Source organism: Ascaphus truei, chromosome 22 (genome assembly GCF_040206685.1).
Source record: "Ascaphus truei isolate aAscTru1 chromosome 22, aAscTru1.hap1, whole genome shotgun sequence".
Lineage (NCBI taxonomy): Eukaryota > Metazoa > Chordata > Amphibia > Anura > Ascaphidae > Ascaphus > Ascaphus truei.
This window is the reverse complement of record NC_134504.1, coordinates 13066920-13089475: the sequence shown is the minus strand read 5'-3', so window position 1 is coordinate 13089475 and position 22556 is coordinate 13066920.

The following is a 22556-nucleotide window of genomic DNA, read 5'->3' as shown; positions in this document are numbered from 1 at the left end:
CCGCTATACCCTGCTTATAGACAGGTAGTACTGATACCCACAGAGTAGGCATCGCTATACCCTGCTTATAGACAGGTAGTACTGATACCCACATAGCAGGCATCGCTATACCCTGCTTATAGACAGGTAGTACTGATACCCACAGAGCAGGCACCGCTATACCCTGCTTATAGACAGGTAGTACTGATACCCACAGAGTAGGCATCGCTATACCCTGCTTATAGACAGGTAGTACTGATACCCACAGAGCAGGCACAGCTATACCCTGCTTATAGACAGGTAGTACTGATACCCACAGAGCAGGCATCGCTATACCCTGCTTATAGACAGGTAGTACTGATACCCACAGAGCAGGCACCGCTATACCCTGCTTATAGACAGGTAGTACTCATACCCACAGAGCAGGCACCGCTATAACCTGCTTATAGACAGGTAGTACTGATACCCACATAGCAGGCATCGCTATAGCCTGCACATAGACAGGTAGTACTGATACCCACAGAGCAGGCACCGCTATACCCTGCTTATAGACAGGTAGTACTGATACCCACAGAGTAGGCATCGCTATACCCTGCTTATAGACAGGTAGTACTGATACCCACAGTGCAGGCACCGCTATACCCTGCTTATAGACAGGTAGTACTGATACCCACAGAGTAGGCATCGCTATACCCTGCTTATAGACAGGTAGTACTGATACCCACATAGCAGGCATCGCTATACCCTGCTTATAGACAGGTAGTACTGATACCCACAGAGCAGGCACCGCTATACCCTGCTTATAGACAGGTAGTACTGATACCCACAGAGTAGGCATCGCTATACCCTGCTTATAGACAGGTAGTACTGATACCCACAGAGCAGGCACAGCTATACCCTGCTTATAGACAGGTAGTACTGATACCCACAGAGCAGGCATCGCTATACCCTGCTTATAGACAGGTAGTACTGATACCCACAGAGCAGGCACCGCTATACCCTGCTTATAGACAGGTAGTGCTGATACCCACAGAGCAGGCCACGCTATACCCTGCTTATAGACAGGTAGTACTGATACCCACAGAGCAGGCACAGCTATACCCTGCTTATAGACAGGTAGTACTGATACCCACAGTGCAGGCACCGCTATACCCTGCTTATAGACAGGTAATACTGATACCCACAGAGCAGGCACCGCTATACCCTGCTTATAGACAGGTAATACTGATACCCACAGAGCAGGCATCGCTATACCCTGCTTATAGACAGGTAGTACTGATACCCACAGAGCAGGCACAGCTATACCCTGCTTATAGACAGGTAATACTGATACCCACAGAGCAGGCACCGCTATACCCTGCTTATAGACAGGTAATACTGATACCCACAGAGCAGGCATCGCTATACCCTGCTTATAGACAGGTAGTACTGATACCCACAGAGCAGGCACAGCTATACCCTGCTTATAGACAGGTAGTACTGATACCCACAGAGTAGGCACAGCTATACCCTGCTTATAGACAGGTAGTACTGATACCCACAGAGTAGGCATCGCTATACCCTGCTTATAGACAGGTAGTACTGATACCCACAGTGCAGGCACCGCTATACCCTGCTTATAGACAGGTAGTACTGATACCCACAGAGTAGGCATCGCTATACCCTGCTTATAGACAGGTAGTACTGATACCCACATAGCAGGCATCGCTATACCCTGCTTATAGACAGGTAGTACTGATACCCACAGAGCAGGCACCGCTATACCCTGCTTATAGACAGGTAGTGCTGATACCCACAGAGCAGGCACCGCTATACCCTGCTTATAGACAGGTAGTACTGATACCCACATAGCAGGCATCGCTATAGCCTGCTTATAGACAGGTAGTACTGATACCCACAGAGCAGGCACCGCTATACCCTGCTTATAGACAGGTAGTACTGATACCCACAGAGTAGGCATCGCTATACCCTGCTTATAGACAGGTAGTACTGATACCCACAGTGCAGGCACCGCTATACCCTGCTTATAGACAGGTAGTACTGATACCCACAGAGTAGGCATCGCTATACCCTGCTTATAGACAGGTAGTACTGATACCCACATAGCAGGCATCGCTATACCCTGCTTATAGACAGGTAGTACTGATACCCACAGAGCAGGCACCGCTATACCCTGCTTATAGACAGGTAGTACTGATACCCACAGAATAGGCATCGCTATACCCTGCTTATAGACAGGTAGTACTGATACCCACAGAGCAGGCACAGCTATACCCTGCTTATAGACAGGTAGTATTGATACCCACAGAGCAGGCATCGCTATACCCTGCTTATAGACAGGTAGTACTGATACCCACAGAGCAGGCACCGCTATACCCTGCTTATAGACAGGTAGTACTCATACCCACAGAGCAGGCACCGCTATAACCTGCTTATAGACAGGTAGTGCTGATACCCACAGAGCAGGCACCGCTATACCCTGCTTATAGACAGGTAGTGCTGATACCCACAGAGCAGGCATCGCTATACCCTGCTTATAGACAGGTAGTACTGATACCCACAGAGCAGGCCCCGCTATACCCTGCTTATAGACAGGTAGTACTGATACCCACAGAGCAGGCATCGCTATACCCTGCTTATAGACAGGTAGTACTGATACCCACAGAGCAGGCATCGCTATACTCTGCTTATAGACAGGTAGTACTGATACCCACAGTGCAGGCACCGCTATACCCTGCTTATAGACAGGTAGTACTGATACCCACATAGCAGGCATCGCTATACCCTGCTTATAGACAGGTAGTACTGATACCCACAGAGCAGGCACCGCTATACCCTGCTTATAGACAGGTAGTACTGATACCCACAGAGTAGGCATCGCTATACCCTGCTTATAGACAGGTAGTACTGATACCCACAGAGCAGGCACAGCTATACCCTGCTTATAGACAGGTAGTACTGATACCCACAGAGCAGGCATCGCTATACCCTGCTTATAGACAGGTAGTACTGATACCCACAGAGCAGGCACCGCTATACCCTGCTTATAGACAGGTAGTGCTGATACCCACAGAGCAGGCCACGCTATACCCTGCTTATAGACAGGTAGTACTGATACCCACAGAGCAGGCACCGCTATACTCTGCTTATAGACAGGTAATACTGATACCCACAGAGCAGGCATCGCTATACCCTGCTTATAGACAGGTAGTACTGATACCCACAGAGCAGGCACAGCTATACCCTGCTTATAGACAGGTAGTACTGATACCCACAGAGTAGGCACAGCTATACCCTGCTTATAGACAGGTAGTACTGATACCCACAGAGTAGGCATCGCTATACCCTGCTTATAGACAGGTAGTACTGATACCCACAGTGCAGGCACCGCTATACCCTGCTTATAGACAGGTAGTACTGATACCCACAGAGTAGGCATCGCTATACCCTGCTTATAGACAGGTAGTACTGATACCCACATAGCAGGCATCGCTATACCCTGCTTATAGACAGGTAGTACTGATACCCACAGTGCAGGCATCGCTATACCCTGCTTATAGACAGGTAGTACTGATACCCACAGAGCAGGCATCGCTATAACCTGCTTATAGACAGGTAGTACTGATACCCACAGAGCAGGCACCGCTATACCCTGCTTATAGACAGGTAGTGCTGATACCCACAGAGCAGGCACCGCTATACCCTGCTTATAGACAGGTAGTACTGATACCCACATAGCAGGCATCGCTATAGCCTGCTTATAGACAGGTAGTACTGATACCCACAGAGCAGGCACCGCTATACCCTGCTTATAGACAGGTAGTACTGATACCCACAGAGTAGGCATCGCTATACCCTGCTTATAGACAGGTAGTACTGATACCCACAGTGCAGGCACCGCTATACCCTGCTTATAGACAGGTAGTACTGATACCCACAGAGTAGGCATCGCTATACCCTGCTTATAGACAGGTAGTACTGATACCCACATAGCAGGCATCGCTATACCCTGCTTATAGACAGGTAGTACTGATACCCACAGAGCAGGCACCGCTATACCCTGCTTATAGACAGGTAGTACTGATACCCACAGAATAGGCATCGCTATACCCTGCTTATAGACAGGTAGTACTGATACCCACAGAGCAGGCACAGCTATACCCTGCTTATAGACAGGTAGTATTGATACCCACAGAGCAGGCATCGCTATACCCTGCTTATAGACAGGTAGTACTGATACCCACAGAGCAGGCACCGCTATACCCTGCTTATAGACAGGTAGTACTCATACCCACAGAGCAGGCACCGCTATAACCTGCTTATAGACAGGTAGTGCTGATACCCACAGAGCAGGCACCGCTATACCCTGCTTATAGACAGGTAGTGCTGATACCCACAGAGCAGGCATCGCTATACCCTGCTTATAGACAGGTAGTACTGATACCCACAGAGCAGGCCCCGCTATACCCTGCTTATAGACAGGTAGTACTGATACCCACAGAGCAGGCATCGCTATACCCTGCTTATAGACAGGTAGTACTGATACCCACAGAGCAGGCATCGCTATACTCTGCTTATAGACAGGTAGTACTGATACCCACAGTGCAGGCACCGCTATACCCTGCTTATAAACAGGTAGTACTGATACTCACAGAGCAGGCACCGCTATACCCTGCTTATAGACAGGTAGTACTGATACCCACAGAGCAGGCACCGCTATACCCTGCTTATAGACAGGTAGTACTGATACCCACAGAGCAGGCACCGCTATACCCTGCTTATAGACAGGTAATACTGATACCCACAGAGCAGGCATCGCTATACCCTGCTTATAGACAGGTAGTACTGATACCCACAGAGCAGGCACAGCTATACCCTGCTTATAGACAGGTAGTACTGATACCCACAGAGTAGGCACAGCTATACCCTGCTTATAGACAGGTAGTACTGATACCCACAGAGTAGGCATCGCTATACCCTGCTTATAGACAGGTAGTACTGATACCCACAGTGCAGGCACCGCTATACCCTGCTTATAGACAGGTAGTACTGATACCCACAGAGTAGGCATCGCTATACCCTGCTTATAGACAGGTAGTACTGATACCCACATAGCAGGCATCGCTATACCCTGCTTATAGACAGGTAGTACTGATACCCACAGAGCAGGCACCGCTATACCCTGCTTATAGACAGGTAGTGCTGATACCCACAGAGCAGGCACCGCTATACCCTGCTTATAGACAGGTAGTACTGATACCCACATAGCAGGCATCGCTATAGCCTGCTTATAGACAGGTAGTACTGATACCCACAGAGCAGGCACCGCTATACCCTGCTTATAGACAGGTAGTACTGATACCCACAGAGTAGGCATCGCTATACCCTGCTTATAGACAGGTAGTACTGATACCCACAGAGCAGGCACCGCTATACCCTGCTTATAGACAGGTAGTACTGATACCCACAGAGTAGGCATCGCTATACCCTGCTTATAGACAGGTAGTACTGATACCCACATAGCAGGCATCGCTATACCCTGCTTATAGACAGGTAGTACTGATACCCACAGAGCAGGCACCGCTATACCCTGCTTATAGACAGGTAGTACTGATACCCACAGAGTAGGCATCGCTATACCCTGCTTATAGACAGGTAGTACTGATACCCACAGAGCAGGCACAGCTATACCCTGCTTATAGACAGGTAGTACTGATACCCACAGAGCAGGCATCGCTATACCCTGCTTATAGACAGGTAGTACTGATACCCACAGAGCAGGCACCGCTATACCCTGCTTATAGACAGGTAGTACTCATACCCACAGAGCAGGCACCGCTATAACCTGCTTATAGACAGGTAGTACTGATACCCACAGAGCAGGCACCGCTATACCCTGCTTATAGACAGGTAGTGCTGATACCCACAGAGCAGGCATCGCTATACCCTGCTTATAGACAGGTAGTACTGATACCCACAGAGCAGGCTCCGCTATACTCTGCTTATAGACAGGTAGTACTGATACCCACAGAGCAGGCATCGCTATACCCTGCTTATAGACAGGTAGTACTGATACCCACAGTGCAGGCATCGCTATACCCTGCTTATAGACAGGTAGTACTGATACCCACAGAGCAGGCACAGCTATACCCTGCTTATAGACAGGTAGTACTGATACCCACAGAGCAGGCATCGCTATACCCTGCTTATAGACAGGTAGTACTGATACCCACAGAGCAGGCCCCGCTATACCCTGCTTATAGACAGGTAGTACTGATACCCACAGAGCAGGCATCGCTATACCCTGCTTATAGACAGGTAGTACTGATACCCACAGAGCAGGCATCGCTATACCCTGCTTTTAGACAGGTAGTACTGATACCCACAGTGCAGGCATCGCTATACCCTGCTTATAGACAGGTAGTACTGATACCCACAGAGCAGGCATCGCTATACCCTGCTTATAGACAGGTAGTACTGATACCCACAGTGCAGGCATCGCTATACCCTGCTTATAGACAGGTAGTACTGATACCCACAGAGCAGGCACAGCTATACCCTGCTTATAGACAGGTAGTACTGATACCCACAGAGCAGGCATCGCTATACCCTGCTTATAGACAGGTAGTACTGATACCCACAGAGCAGGCATCGCTATACCCTGCTTATAGACAGGTAGTACTGATACCCACAGAGTAGGCACAGCTATACCCTGCTTATAGACAGGTAGTACTGATACCCACAGAGCAGGCATCGCTATACTATGCTTATAGACAGGTAGTACTGATACCCACAGTGCAGGCACCGCTATACCCTGCTTATAAACAGGTAGTACTGATACTCACAGAGCAGGCACCGCTATACCCTGCTTATAGACAGGTAGTACTGATACCCACAGAGCAGGCATCGCTATACCCTGCTTATAGACAGGTAGTACTGATACCCACAGTGCAGGCACCGCTATACCCTGCTTATAGACAGGTAGTGCTGATACCCACAGAGCAGGCACCGCTATACCCTGCTTATAGACAGGTAGTACTGATACCCACAGAGCAGGCATCGCTATACCCTGCTTATAGACAGGTAGTACTGATACCCACAGAGCAGGCATCGCTATACCCTGCTTATAGACAGGTAGTACTGATACCCACATAGCAGGCATCGCTATACCCTGCTTATAGACAGGTAGTACTGATACCCACAGAGCAGGCATCGCTATACCCTGCTTATAGACAGGTAGTACTGATACCCACAGAGCAGGCATCGTTATACCCTGCTTATAGACAGGTAGTACTCATACCCACAGAGCAGGCACCGCTATACTCTGCTTATAAACAGGTAGTACTGATACCCACAGTGCAGGCACCGCTATGCCCTGCTTATAGACAGGTAGTGCTGATAGCCACAGAGCAGGCACCGCTATACCCTGCTTATAGACAGGTAGTGCTGATACCCACAGAGCAGGCACAGCTATACCCTGCTTATAGACAGGTAGTACTGATACCCACAGAGCAGGCATCGCTATACCCTGCTTATAGACAGGTAGTGCTGATACCCACAGAGCAGGCACCGCTATACCCTGCTTATAGACAGGTAGTACTGATACCCACAGAGCAGGCATCGCTATACCCTGCTTATAGACAGGTAGTACTGATACCCACAGTGCAGGCACCGCTATGCCCTGCTTATAGACAGGTAGTGCTGATACCCACAGAGCAGGCACCGCTATACCCTGCTTATAGACAGGTAGTACTGATACCCACAGAGCAGGCTCCGCTATACTCTGCTTATAGACAGGTAGTACTGATACCCACAGTGCAGGCACCGCTATACCCTGCTTATAGACAGGTAGTACTGATACCCACAGTGCAGGCACCGCTATACCCTGCTTATAGACAGGTAGTACTGATACCCACAGTGCAGGCAGCGCTATACCCTGCTTATAGACAGGTAGTACTGATACCCACAGAGCAGGCACAGCTATACCCTGCTTATAGACAGGTAGTACTGATACCCACAGAGTAGGCACAGCTATACCCTGCTTATAGACAGGTAGTGCTGATACCCACAGTGCAGGCACCGCTATACCCTGCTTATAGACAGGTAGTGCTGATACCCACAGAGCAGGCACCGCTATACCCTGCTTATAGACAGGTAGTACTGATACCCACAGAGCAGGCACCGCTATACCCTGCTTATAGACAGGTAGTGCTGATACCCACAGAGCAGGCACAGCTATACCCTGCTTATAGACAGGTAGTACTGATACCCACAGAGCAGGCACCGCTATACCCTGCTTATAGACAGGTAGTACTGATACCCACAGAGCAGGCACAGCTATACCCTGCTTATAGACAGGTAGTACTGATACCCACAGAGTAGGCACAGCTATACCCTGCTTATAGACAGGTAGTACTGATACCCACAGAGTAGGCATCGCTATACCCTGCTTATAGACAGGTAGTACTGATACCCACAGTGCAGGCACCGCTATACCCTGCTTATAGACAGGTAGTACTGATACCCACAGAGTAGGCATCGCTATACCCTGCTTATAGACAGGTAGTACTGATACCCACATAGCAGGCATCGCTATACCCTGCTTATAGACAGGTAGTACTGATACCCACAGAGCAGGCACCGCTATACCCTGCTTATAGACAGGTAGTGCTGATACCCACAGAGCAGGCACCGCTATACCCTGCTTATAGACAGGTAGTACTGATACCCACAGTGCAGGCACCGCTATACCCTGCTTATAGACAGGTAGTACTGATACCCACAGAGCAGGCACCGCTATACCCTGCTTATAGACAGGTAGTACTGATACCCACAGAGCAGGCATCGCTATACCCTGCTTATAGACAGGTAGTACTGATACCCACATAGCAGGCATCGCTATAGCCTGCTTATAGACAGGTAGTACTGATACCCACAGAGCAGGCACCGCTATACCCTGCTTATAGACAGGTAGTACTGATACCCACAGAGTAGGCATCGCTATACCCTGCTTATAGACAGGTAGTACTGATACCCACAGAGCAGGCACCGCTATACCCTGCTTATAGACAGGTAGTACTGATACCCACAGAGTAGGCATCGCTATACTCTGCTTATAGACAGGTAGTACTGATACCCACATAGCAGGCATCGCTATACCCTGCTTATAGACAGGTAGTACTGATACCCACAGAGCAGGCACCGCTATACCCTGCTTATAGACAGGTAGTACTGATACCCACAGAGTAGGCATCGCTATACCCTGCTTATAGACAGGTAGTACTGATACCCACAGAGCAGGCACAGCTATACCCTGCTTATAGACAGGTAGTACTGATACCCACAGAGCAGGCATCGCTATACCCTGCTTATAGACAGGTAGTACTGATACCCACAGAGCAGGCACCGCTATACCCTGCTTATAGACAGGTAGTACTCATACCCACAGAGCAGGCACCGCTATAACCTGCTTATAGACAGGTAGTACTGATACCCACAGAGCAGGCACCGCTATACCCTGCTTATAGACAGGTAGTACTGATACCCACAGAGCAGGCATCGCTATACCCTGCTTATAGACAGGTAGTACTGATACCCACAGAGCAGGCATCGCTATACTCTGCTTATAGACAGGTAGTACTGATACCCACAGTGCAGGCACCGCTATACCCTGCTTATAAACAGGTAGTACTGATACTCACAGAGCAGGCACCGCTATACCCTGCTTATAGACAGGTAGTACTGATACCCACAGAGCAGGCACCGCTATACCCTGCTTATAGACAGGTAGTACTGATACCCACAGAGCAGGCACAGCTATACCCTGCTTATAGACAGGTAGTACTGATACCCACAGAGCAGGCATCGCTATACCCTGCTTATAGACAGGTAGTACTGATACCCACAGAGCAGGCATCGCTATACCCTGCTTATAGACAGGTAGTACTGATACCCACATAGCAGGCATCGCTATACCCTGCTTATAGACAGGTAGTACTGATACCCACAGAGCAGGCATCGCTATACCCTGCTTATAGACAGGTAGTACTGATACCCACAGAGCAGGCATCGTTATACCCTGCTTATAGACAGGTAGTACTCATACCCACAGAGCAGGCACCGCTATACTCTGCTTATAAACAGGTAGTACTGATACCCACAGTGCAGGCACCGCTATGCCCTGCTTATAGACAGGTAGTACTCATACCCACAGAGCAGGCACCGCTATACCCTGCTTATAGACAGGTAGTGCTGATAGCCACAGAGCAGGCATCGTTATACCCTGCTTATAGACAGGTAGTACTGATACCCACAGTGCAGGCACCGCTATACCCTGCTTATAGACAGGTAGTACTGATACCCACAGAGCAGGCACCGCTATACCCTGCTTATAGACAGGTAGTGCTGATACCCACAGAGCAGGCACAGCTATACCCTGCTTATAGACAGGTAGTACTGATACCCACAGAGCAGGCATCGCTATACCCTGCTTATAGACAGGTAGTACTGATACCCACAGAGCAGGCATCGCTATACCCTGCTTATAGACAGGTAGTACTGATACCCACAGAGCAGGCACAGCTATACCCTGCTTATAGACAGGTAGTGCTGATACCCACAGAGCAGGCACCGCTATACCCTGCTTATAGACAGGTAGTACTGATACCCACAGAGCAGGCATCGCTATACCCTGCTTATAGACAGGTAGTACTGATACCCACAGTGCAGGCATCGCTATACCCTGCTTATAGACAGGTAGTACTCATACCCACAGAGCAGGCACCGCTATGCCCTGCTTATAAACAGGTAGTACTGATACCCACAGTGCAGGCACCGCTATACCCTGCTTATAGACAGGTAGTACTGATACCCACAGAGCAGGCTCCGCTATACTCTGCTTATAGACAGGTAGTACTGATACCCACAGTGCAGGCACCGCTATACCCTGCTTATAGACAGGTAGTACTGATACCCACAGTGCAGGCACCGCTATACCCTGCTTATAGACAGGTAGTACTGATACCCACAGTGCAGGCATCGCTATACCCTGCTTATAGACAGGTAGTACTGATACCCACAGAGCAGGCACAGCTATACCCTGCTTATAGACAGGTAGTACTGATACCCACAGAGTAGGCACAGCTATACCCTGCTTATAGACAGGTAGTGCTGATACCCACAGTGCAGGCACCGCTATACCCTGCTTATAGACAGGTAGTGCTGATACCCACAGAGCAGGCACAGCTATACCCTGCTTATAGACAGGTAGTGCTGATACCCACAGAGCAGGCACAGCTATACCCTGCTTATAGACAGGTAGTACTGATACCCACAGTGCAGGCACCGCTATACCCTGCTTATAGACAGGTAGTGCTGATACCCACAGAGCAGGCACAGCTATACCCTGCTTATAGACAGGTAGTACTGATACCCACAGAGCAGGCACCGCTATACCCTGCTTATAGACAGGTAGTGCTGATACCCACAGAGCAGGCCACGCTATACCCTGCTTATAGACAGGTAGTACTGATACCCACAGAGCAGGCACAGCTATACCCTGCTTATAGACAGGTAGTACTGATACCCACAGTGCAGGCACCGCTATACCCTGCTTATAGACAGGTAATACTGATACCCACAGAGCAGGCACAGCTATACCCTGCTTATAGACAGGTAATACTGATACCCACAGAGCAGGCATCGCTATACCCTGCTTATAGACAGGTAGTACTGATACCCACAGAGCAGGCACAGCTATACCCTGCTTATAGACAGGTAGTACTGATACCCACAGAGCAGGCACCGCTATACCCTGCTTATAGACAGGTAGTGCTGATACCCACAGAGCAGGCACCGCTATACCCTGCTTATAGACAGGTAGTACTGATACCCACATAGCAGGCATCGCTATACCCTGCTTATAGACAGGTAGTACTGATACCCACAGAGCAGGCACCGCTATACCCTGCTTATAGACAGGTAGTACTGATACCCACAGAGTAGGCATCGCTATACCCTGCTTATAGACAGGAAGTACTGATACCCACAGTGCAGGCAGCGCTATACCCTGCTTATAGACAGGTAGTACTGATACCCACAGAGCAGGCATCGCTATACCCTGCTTATAGACAGGTAGTACTGATACCCACAGAGCAGGCACAGCTATACCCTGCTTATAGACAGGTAGTACTGATACCCACAGAGCAGGCACCGCTATACCCTCCTTATAGACAGGTAGTGCTGATACCCACAGAGCAGGCACAGCTATACCCTGCTTATAGACAGGTAGTACTGATACCCACAGTGCAGGCACCGCTATACCCTGCTTATAGACAGGTAGTGCTGATACCCACAGAGCAGGCATCGCTATACCCTGCTTATAGACAGGTAGTACTGATACCCACAGTGCAGGCACCGCTTATACCCTGCTTATAGACAGTAGTACTGATACCCACAGAGCAGGCACAGCTATACCTGCTTATAGACAGGTAGTACTGATACCCACAGAGCAGGCACCGCTATACCCTGCTTATAGACAGGTAGTGCTGATACCCACAGAGCAGGCACCGCTATACCCTGCTTATAGACAGGTAGTACTGATACCCACATAGCAGGCATCGCTATACCCTGCTTATAGACAGGTAGTACTGATACCCACAGAGCAGGCACCGCTATACCCTGCTTATAGACAGGTAGTACTGATACCCACAGAGTAGGCATCGCTATACCCTGCTTATAGACAGGAAGTTACTGATACCCACAGTGCAGGCAGCGCTATACCCTGCTTATAGACAGGTAGTACTGATACCCACAGAGCAGGCATCGCTATACCCTGCTTATAGACAGGTAGTACTGATACCCACAGAGCAGGCACAGCTATACCCTGCTTATAGACAGGTAGTACTGATACCCACAGAGCAGGCACCGCTATACCCTGCTTATAGACAGGTAGTGCTGATACCCACAGAGCAGGCACAGCTATACCCTGCTTATAGACAGGTAGTACTGATACCCACAGTGCAGGCACCGCTATACCCTGCTTATAGACAGGTAGTGCTGATACCCACAGAGCAGGCATCGCTATACCCTGCTTATAGACAGGTAGTACTGATACCCACAGTGCAGGCACCGCTATACCCTGCTTATAGACAGGTAGTACTGATACCCACAGAGCAGGCACAGCTATACCCTGCTTATAGACAGGTAGTACTGATACCCACAGAGCAGGCACCGCTATACCCTGCTTATAGACAGGTAGTACTGATACCCACAGAGCAGGCCACGCTATACCCTGCTTATAGACAGGTAGTACTGATACCCACAGAGCAGGCACCGCTATACCCTGCTTATAGACAGGTAGTGCTGATACCCACAGAGCAGGCCACGCTATACCCTGCTTATAGACAGGTAGTACTGATACCCACAGAGCAGGCACAGCTATACCCTGCTTATAGACAGGTAGTACTGATACCCACAGAGCAGGCACCGCTATACCCTGCTTATAGACAGGTAGTACTGATACCCACAGTGCAGGCATCGCTATACCCTGCTTATAGACAGGTAGTACTGATACCCACAGTGCAGGCACCGCTATACCCTGCTTATAGACAGGTAATACTGATACCCACAGAGCAGGCACCGCTATACCCTGCTTATAGACAGGTAATACTGATACCCACAGAGCAGGCACCGCTATACCCTGCTTATAGACAGGTAATACTGATACCCACAGAGCAGGCATCGCTATACCCTGCTTATAGACAGGTAGTACTGATACCCACAGAGCAGGCACAGCTATACCCTGCTTATAGACAGGTAGTACTGATACCCACAGAGAAGGCATCGCTATACCCTGCTTATAGACAGGTAGTACTGATACCCACATAGCAGGCATCGCTATACCCTGCTTATAGACAGGTAGTACTGATACCCACAGAGCAGGCATCGCTATACCCTGCTTATAGACAGGTAGTACTGATACCCACAGAGCAGGCACCGCTATACCCTGCTTATAGACAGGTAGTGCTGATACCCACAGAGCAGGCACCGCTATACCCTGCTTATAGACAGGTAGTACTGATACCCACATAGCAGGCATCGCTATACCCTGCTTATAGACAGGTAGTACTGATACCCACAGAGCAGGCACCGCTATACCCTGCTTATAGACAGGTAGTACTGATACCCACAGAGTAGGCATCGCTATACCCTGCTTATAGACAGGTAGTACTGATACCCACAGTGCAGGCACCGCTATACCCTGCTTATAGACAGGTAGTACTGATACCCACAGAGTAGGCATCGCTATACCCTGCTTATAGACAGGTAGTACTGATACCCACAGAGCAGGCATCGCTATACCCTGCTTATAGACAGGTAGTACTGATACCCACAGAGCAGGCACCGCTATACCCTGCTTATAGACAGGTAGTACTGATACCCACATAGCAGGCATCGCTATACCCTGCTTATAGACAGGTAGTACTGATACCCACAGTGCAGGCACCGCTATACCCTGCTTATAGACAGGTAGTACTGATACCCACAGTGCAGGCATCGCTATACCCTGCTTATAGACAGGTAGTGCTGATACCCACAGAGCAGGCACCGCTATACCCTGCTTATAGACAGGTAGTACTGATACCCACAGAGCAGGCATCGCTATACCCTGCTTATAGACAGGTAGTACTGATACCCACAGTGCAGGCATCACTATACCCTGCTTATAGACAGGTAGTACTGATACCCACAGTGCAGGCACCGTTATACCCTGCTTATAGACAGGTAGTACTGATACCCACAGAGCAGGCATCGCTATACCCTGCTTAATAGACAGGTAGTACTGATACCCACAGAGCAGGCACCACTATACCCTGCTTATAGACAGGTAGTACTGATACCCATAGTGCAGGCACCGTTATACCCTGCTTATAGACAGGTAGTACTGATACCCACAGAGCAGGCATCGCTATACCCTGCTTATAGACAGGTAGTACTGATACCACAGAGCAGCACCGCTATACCTTGCTTATAGACAGGCAGTACTGATACCCACAGAGCAGCATCGCTATACCCTGCTTATAGACAGGTAGTACTGATACCCACAGTGCAGGCATCGCTATATCCTGCTTATAGACAGGTAGTACTGATACCCACAGAGCAGGCATCGCTATACCCTGCTTATAGACAGGTAGTACTGATACCCACAGTGCAGGCACCGCTATACCCTGCTTATAGACAGGTAGTACTGATACTCACAGAGCAGGCATCGCTATACCCTGCTTATAGACAGGTAGTACTGATACCCACAGAGCAGGCACAGCTATACCCCTGCTTATAGACAGGTAGTACTGATACCCACAGAGCAGGCACAGCTATACCCTGCTTATAGACAGGTAGTACTGATACCCACAGAGCAGGCACAGCTATACCCTGCTTATAGACAGGTAGTACTGATACCCACAGAGCAGGCACCGCTATACCCTGCTTATAGACAGGTAGTACTGATACCCACAGAGCAGGCACCGCTATACCCTGCTTATAGACAGGTAGTACTGATACCCACAGTGCAGGCACAGCTATTCCCTGCTTATAGACAGGTAGTACTGATACCCACAGAGCAGGCACAGCTATACCCTGCTTATAGACAGGTAAGTACTGATACCCACAGAGCAGGCACCGCTATACCCTGCTTATAGACAGGTAGGCTGATACCCACAGTGCAGGTACCGCTATACCCTGCTTATAGACAGGTAGTACTGATACTCACAGAGCAGCATCGCTATACCCTGCTTATAGACAGGTAGTACTGATACCCACAGAGCAGGCACAGCTATACCCTGCTTATAGACAGGTAGTACTGATACCCACAGAGCAGGCATCGCTATACCCTGCTTATAGACAGGTAGTACTGATACCCACAGAGCAGGCACAGCTATACCCTGCTTATAGACAGGTAGTACTGATACCCACAGAGCAGGCATCACTATACCCTGCTTATAGACAGGTAGTACTGATACCCACAGTGCAGGAATCGCTATACCCTGCTTATAGACAGGTAGTACTGATACCCACAGAGCAGGCATCGCTATACCCTGCTTATAGACAGGTAGTGCTGATACCCACAGAGCAGGCATCGCTATACCCTGCTTATAGACAGGTAGTACTGATACCCACAGAGCAGGCATCGCTATACCCTGCTTATAGACAGGTAGTACTGATACCCACAGAGCAGGCACAGCTATACCCTGCTTATAGACAGGTAGTACTGATACCCACAGAGTAGGCATCGCTATACCCTGCTTATAGACAGGTAGTGCTGATACCCACAGAGCAGGCATCGCTATACCCTGCTTATAGACAGGTAATACTGATACCCACAGAGCAGGCACCGCTATACCCTGCTTATAGACAGGTAGTGCTGATACCCACAGAGCAGGCATCGCTATACCCTGCTTATAGACAGGTAGTACTGATACCCACAGAGCAGCACAGCTATACCCTGCTTATAGACAGGTAGTACTGATACCCACAGAGCAGGCACAGCTATACCCTGCTTATAGACAGGTAGTACTGATACCCACAGAGCAGGCACCGCTATACCCTGCTTATAGACAGGTAGTGCTGATACCCACAGTGCAGGCATCGCTATACCCTGCTTATAGACAGGTAGTGCTGATACCCACAGTGCAGGCACCGCTATACCTGCTTATAGACAGGTAGTACTGATACTCACAGAGCAGGCATCGCTATACCCTGCTTATAGACAGGTAGTACTGATACCCACAGAGCAGGCACAGCTATACCCTGCTTATAGACAGGTAGTACTGATACCCCACAGAGCAGGCATCGCTATAGCCTTGCTTATAGACAGGTAGTACTGATACCCACAGAGCAGGCACAGCTATACCCTGCTTATAGACAGGTAGTACTGATACCCACAGAGCAGGCATCACTATACCCTGCTTATAGACAGGTAGTACTGATACCCACAGTGCAGGAATCGCTATACCCTGCTTATAGACAGGTAGTACTGATACCCACAGAGCAGGCATCGCTATACCCTGCTTATAGACAGGTAGTACTGATACCCACAGAGCAGGCACCGCTATACCCTGCTTATAGACAGGTAGTACTGATACCCACAGAGCAGGCACAGCTATACCCTGCTTATAGACAGGTAGTGCTGATACCCACAGAGCAGGCATCGCTATACCCTGCTTATAGACAGGTAGTACTGATACCCACAGAGCAGCATCGCTATACCCTGCTTATAGACAGGTAGTACTGATACCCACAGAGCAGGCACAGCTATACCCTGCTTATAGACAGGTAGTGCTGATACCCACAGAGCAGGCATCGCTATACCCTGCTTATAGACAGGTAATACTGATACCCACAGAGCAGGCATCGCTATAGCCTGCTTATAGACAGGTAGTACTGATACCCACAGAGCAGGCACAGCTATACCCTGCTTATAGACAGGTAGTACTGATACCCACAGAGCAGGCATCACTATACCCTGCTTATAGACAGGTAGTACTGATACCCACAGTGCAGGAATCGCTATACCCTGCTTATAGACAGGTAGTACTGATACCCACAGAGCAGGCATCGCTATACCCTGCTTATAGACAGGTAGTGCTGATACCCACAGAGCAGGCATCGCTATACCCTGCTTATAGACAGGTAGTACTGATACCCACAGAGCAGCCATCGCTATACCCTGCTTATAGACAGGTAGTACTGATACCCACAGAGCAGGCACAGCTATACCCTGCTTATAGACAGGTAGTGCTGATACCCACAGAGCAGGCATCGCTATACCCTGCTTATAGACAGGTAATACTGATACCCACAGAGCAGGCATCGCTATACCCTGCTTATAGACAGGTAGTACTGATACCCACATAGCAGGCACCGCTATACCCTGCTTATAGACAGGTATTACTGATACCCCACAGAGCAGGCATCACTATACCCTGCTTATAGACAGGTAGTACTGATACCCACAGAGCAGGCATTGTTATACCCTGCTTATAGACAGGTAGTACTGATACCCACAGAGCAGGCATCGCTATACCCTGCTTATAGACAGGTAGTGCTGATACCCACAGAGCAGGCATCGCTATACCCTGCTTATAGACAGGTAGTACTGATACCCACAGTGCAGGCATCGCTATACCCTGCTTATAGACAGGTAGTACTGATACCCACAGTGCAGGCATCGCTATACCCTGCTTATAGACAGGTAGTACTGATACCCACAGAGCAGGCCCCGCTATACCCTGCTTATAGACAGGTAGTACTGATACCCACAGAGCAGGCATCGCTATACCCTGCTTATAGACAGGTAGTACTGATACCCACAGTGCAGGCATCGCTATACCCTGCTTATAGACAGGTAGTGCTGATACCCACAGAGCAGGCATCGCTATACCCTGCTTATAGACAGGTAGTGCTGATACCCACAGAGCAGGCACAGCTATACCCTGCTTATAGACAGGTAGTACTGATACCCACAGAGTAGGCACCGCTATACTCTGCTTATAGACAGGTAGTACTGATACCCACAGTGCAGGCATCGCTATACCCTGCTTATAGACAGGTAGTACTGATACCCACAGAGCAGGCATCGCTATACCCTGCTTATAGACAGGTAGTACTGATACCCACAGTGCAGGCATCGCTATACCCTGCTTATAGACAGGTAGTACTGATACCCACAGAGTAGGCACCGCTATACCCTGCTTATAGACAGGTAGTGCTGATACCCACAGAGCAGGCACCGCTATACCCTGCTTATAGACAGGTAGTACTGATACCCACAGAGCAGGCATCGCTATACCCTGCTTATAGACAGGTAGTACTGATACCCACAGTGCAGGCACCACTATACCCTGCTTATAGACAGGTAATACTGATACCCACAGAGTAGGCACCGCTATACTCTGCTTATAGACAGGTAGTACTGATACCCACAGTGCAGGCATCGCTATACCCTGCTTATAGACAGGTAGTACTGATACCCACAGAGCAGGCATCGCTATACCCTGCTTATAGACAGGTAGTACTGATACCCACAGTGCAGGCATCGCTATACCCTGCTTATAGACAGGTAGTACTGATACCCACAGAGTAGGCACCGCTATACCCTGCTTATAGACAGGTAGTGCTGATACCCACAGAGCAGGCACCGCTATACCCTGCTTATAGACAGGTAGTACTGATACCCACAGAGCAGGCATCGCTATACCCTGCTTATAGACAGGTAGTACTGATACCCACAGTGCAGGCACCACTATACCCTGCTTATAGACAGGTAGTACTGATACCCACAGAGCAGGCATCGCTATACCCTGCTTATAGACAGGTAGTACTGATACCCACAGAGCAGGCACCGCTATACCCTGCTTATAGACAGGTAGTACTGATACCCACAGTGCAGGCATCGCTATACCCTGCTTATAGACAGGTAGTACTGATACCCACAGTGCAGGCACCGCTATACCCTGCTTATAGACAGGTAGTACTGATACCCACAGAGCAGGCACAGCTATACCCTGCTTATAGACAGGTAGTGCTGATACCCACAGAGCAGGCATCGTTATACCCTGCTTATAGACAGGTAGTACTGATACCCACAGAGTAGGCACCACTATAGGGGAGGGAACAGAGGACACCTGGGGGTTACACAGTGCCCCAACATGTCCTGTTTCCGTGACTCTATCCCCCAGTCACACCCAGTCTCTCTCACTAGGTGACAGTGTCACTCACTAGTGAGGTGACAGTCTCTCTCACTAGGTGACAGTCTCTCTCACTAGGTGACAGTCTCTCTCACTAGGTGACAGTCTCTCTCACTAGGTGACAGTCTCTCTCACTAGGTGACAGTCTCTCTCACTAGGTGACAGTGTCACTCATTAGGTGATTGTCTCTTTTTAGTTGACAGCCTAACTCACTAGGTGACGGCCTCACTCACTAGGTGACAGCCTCACTCGCAGGGTGACAGCCTCACTCACTTGGTGACAACCTCACTCAGTAGGTGACAGCCTCACTCGCTGGGTGACAGTCTCACTCGCTGGGTGACAGTCTGATTCATTAGGTGACAGCCTCACTCACTGGGTGACAGCCTCACTCACTGGGTGACGGCCTCACTCACTGGGTGACGGCCTCACTCACTGGATGACAGTCTCACTCATTAGGTGACAGTCTCACTAGGTAACAGTCTCTCTCATTAGCAGAACATAAGCTATGCAAACATGACCACTTTTGCAAAACATAGAGGATATAATCCCTATGCATCTCAAGATAGATATGAGACTGTTCATGGTCCCAAGGCTCAACAAAGTATCCGGTCGCTCCTCCTCCTCTTACCGTGCACCCCAAAACTGGAACAGTCTGCCGGAGACTCTCACAGCGCCACCAGTCTAAGCTCTTTCATAACTAAAGCTGTCTCACATTTTAATCTGGTCTGTAACTGTTACATACAGTACGCCCATAATATATATTATCTGTAACTGTGCATGCAATGTCCTGTATATAATGTATACCCTGTTCACTTATGTAACAATGTATTTGTAACCATGTAGCTGTCATCATAACTCTGTGCCCTGGACATACTTGAAAACGAGAGGTAACTCTCAATGTATTAATTCCTGTAAAATATTTTATAAATAAATACAATTATCTAAGGGAATTTTACCATAAACCATCAGAGGAATCAAGAAAAGGCTGGGGAGGTCAGAGGGAAAAGGAGAGGAAGAAACACTACTCCAAGTACCCCGACAATAGAGAATATAGAGTCACCTATAAACCAAAATATAGTGAAAACAGGAGAGAATCCCCTTTTTTAGGGAGGGGCACATACTGGCAGAAAGGGAAACAACACAACCTCACTGTAAGGAGGGAAAGTACAACAACGACACAACGTCACACAGAAAAGGAGCAATCAGAGAGAACACAAGAGAAGCAAAAAGAACGACAAAATTATAACAAAATCGACAGGGGAATTCCATTTAAGCAAATTTGAATGTTACTCAAATCGGCAGTCATTGCTAAAGAAAGCAATAGAGCTAACGAGTTCTAGACATATGTGGATCTCCAGAAATATATCAGAAGGTTAACTTTAAAAAGATACTGTCCCCTGTAATGGGCGAAGTGCGACCGTCCAAACGTGGAGACGGTTAAAGCATATCTCACTCGGCTGAAGACCTTAGATCAAATGGAAACGAGGCCAATAAGGAACAAAAAGCGGAGAATTTCTTTTACAAGATAAGAACCCTTTATTGACTCCCTACCAACGAGTGAAAAAGACCAAATATATCAGGCTGTCGCACACACATCCTGGAGCCTCTTGCGGCAAATTGCACAAGGTCATAGGTGAGGTAAACAGAGGGAGAAAAGAACCAGATTAAACGGGTATCAAACAGGAGAACAGTATATCCGAACCCAACGTCTGTAATATATGTCTGACTATAGTTATGTTTTGTACATTCTGTGAGTTCACTATTTCATTTAAAAATGGTGTGTTTTTGAGTTAAAGTTTGAGCATCTGATTTATACCTTTTTTACTTATATATTGTTTTTCTTTTAAGTATAATTTAAACATGGAAAATTGTAAAGATGTGTTGATATCTGTCAGGTTTACCAGCAATGTTGGAAAATCGATAAAAAGAAACGACGAGAAAAAAAAGAAGATACTTTCTGAAATCAAATGCAGAGCTCAGTGACGAGAATCGGATCCCTCTATCTAAGGCCGCGCTTATAGTGCCGGCGATGGCGACGCGACCGTTGACGTCACCTGTCGCCACTAGCGAAAGTTGTAATTCAATTTGCAGCGACGTCGGGAGCGAAAGAGTCATTGATTGGTTTACAGACAGTCACATGATGTGGCGACAGTCTGTAAAAAATCTACTTTAACCCGCATCCAAATTTTTGGTCGCTCCATCACCGTCGCGCTTACTATAAGCACTGGCGACGGAGTCGCGGGCACTATAAGCGCGGCCTAATTAAGCTGATACAAAATACAAACACACCACACTGAAGAATGCTTCCAAATTCTTTCTCACCTTTTGTCGGGGTCCGTTTGTTCCCCAAACATTAGTGGAAGACAGCATAGAAAAATTGGACAACAAGCCAAAAATCCCTAAGAAAGTAAAAATGACCAAACTTGAAGTACAAACCCTCAAACAACTTTCTAATAATAAGGAGATTGTAATTAAACCCGCTGATTACGGGGGAGGGGGGAATAGGGATCATGGATAGAACAGACTACATCAAAGAGTCAATAAGACTACTAAGCGATATAACAACATCCCAAAAAATTGAACCAGAATCCAATAATAGAATTCTCTGAAGACATGATATAAAAGTGCTGGATAAGGGCTTGTCTAAAAATATACTAGATAAAAAAAGAAAAAAGAATATGACTTCATCAAAACAGCACACCCAATAAACGGTATTTTATTACCTCCCCCAAATCCATAAAGACATACAAAGCCCACCCAGCAGACCCATCATTTCTGTGATTGGGTCCCTCACTCAGAACTTTTCAGAATACATTGACGTATTACGACAAC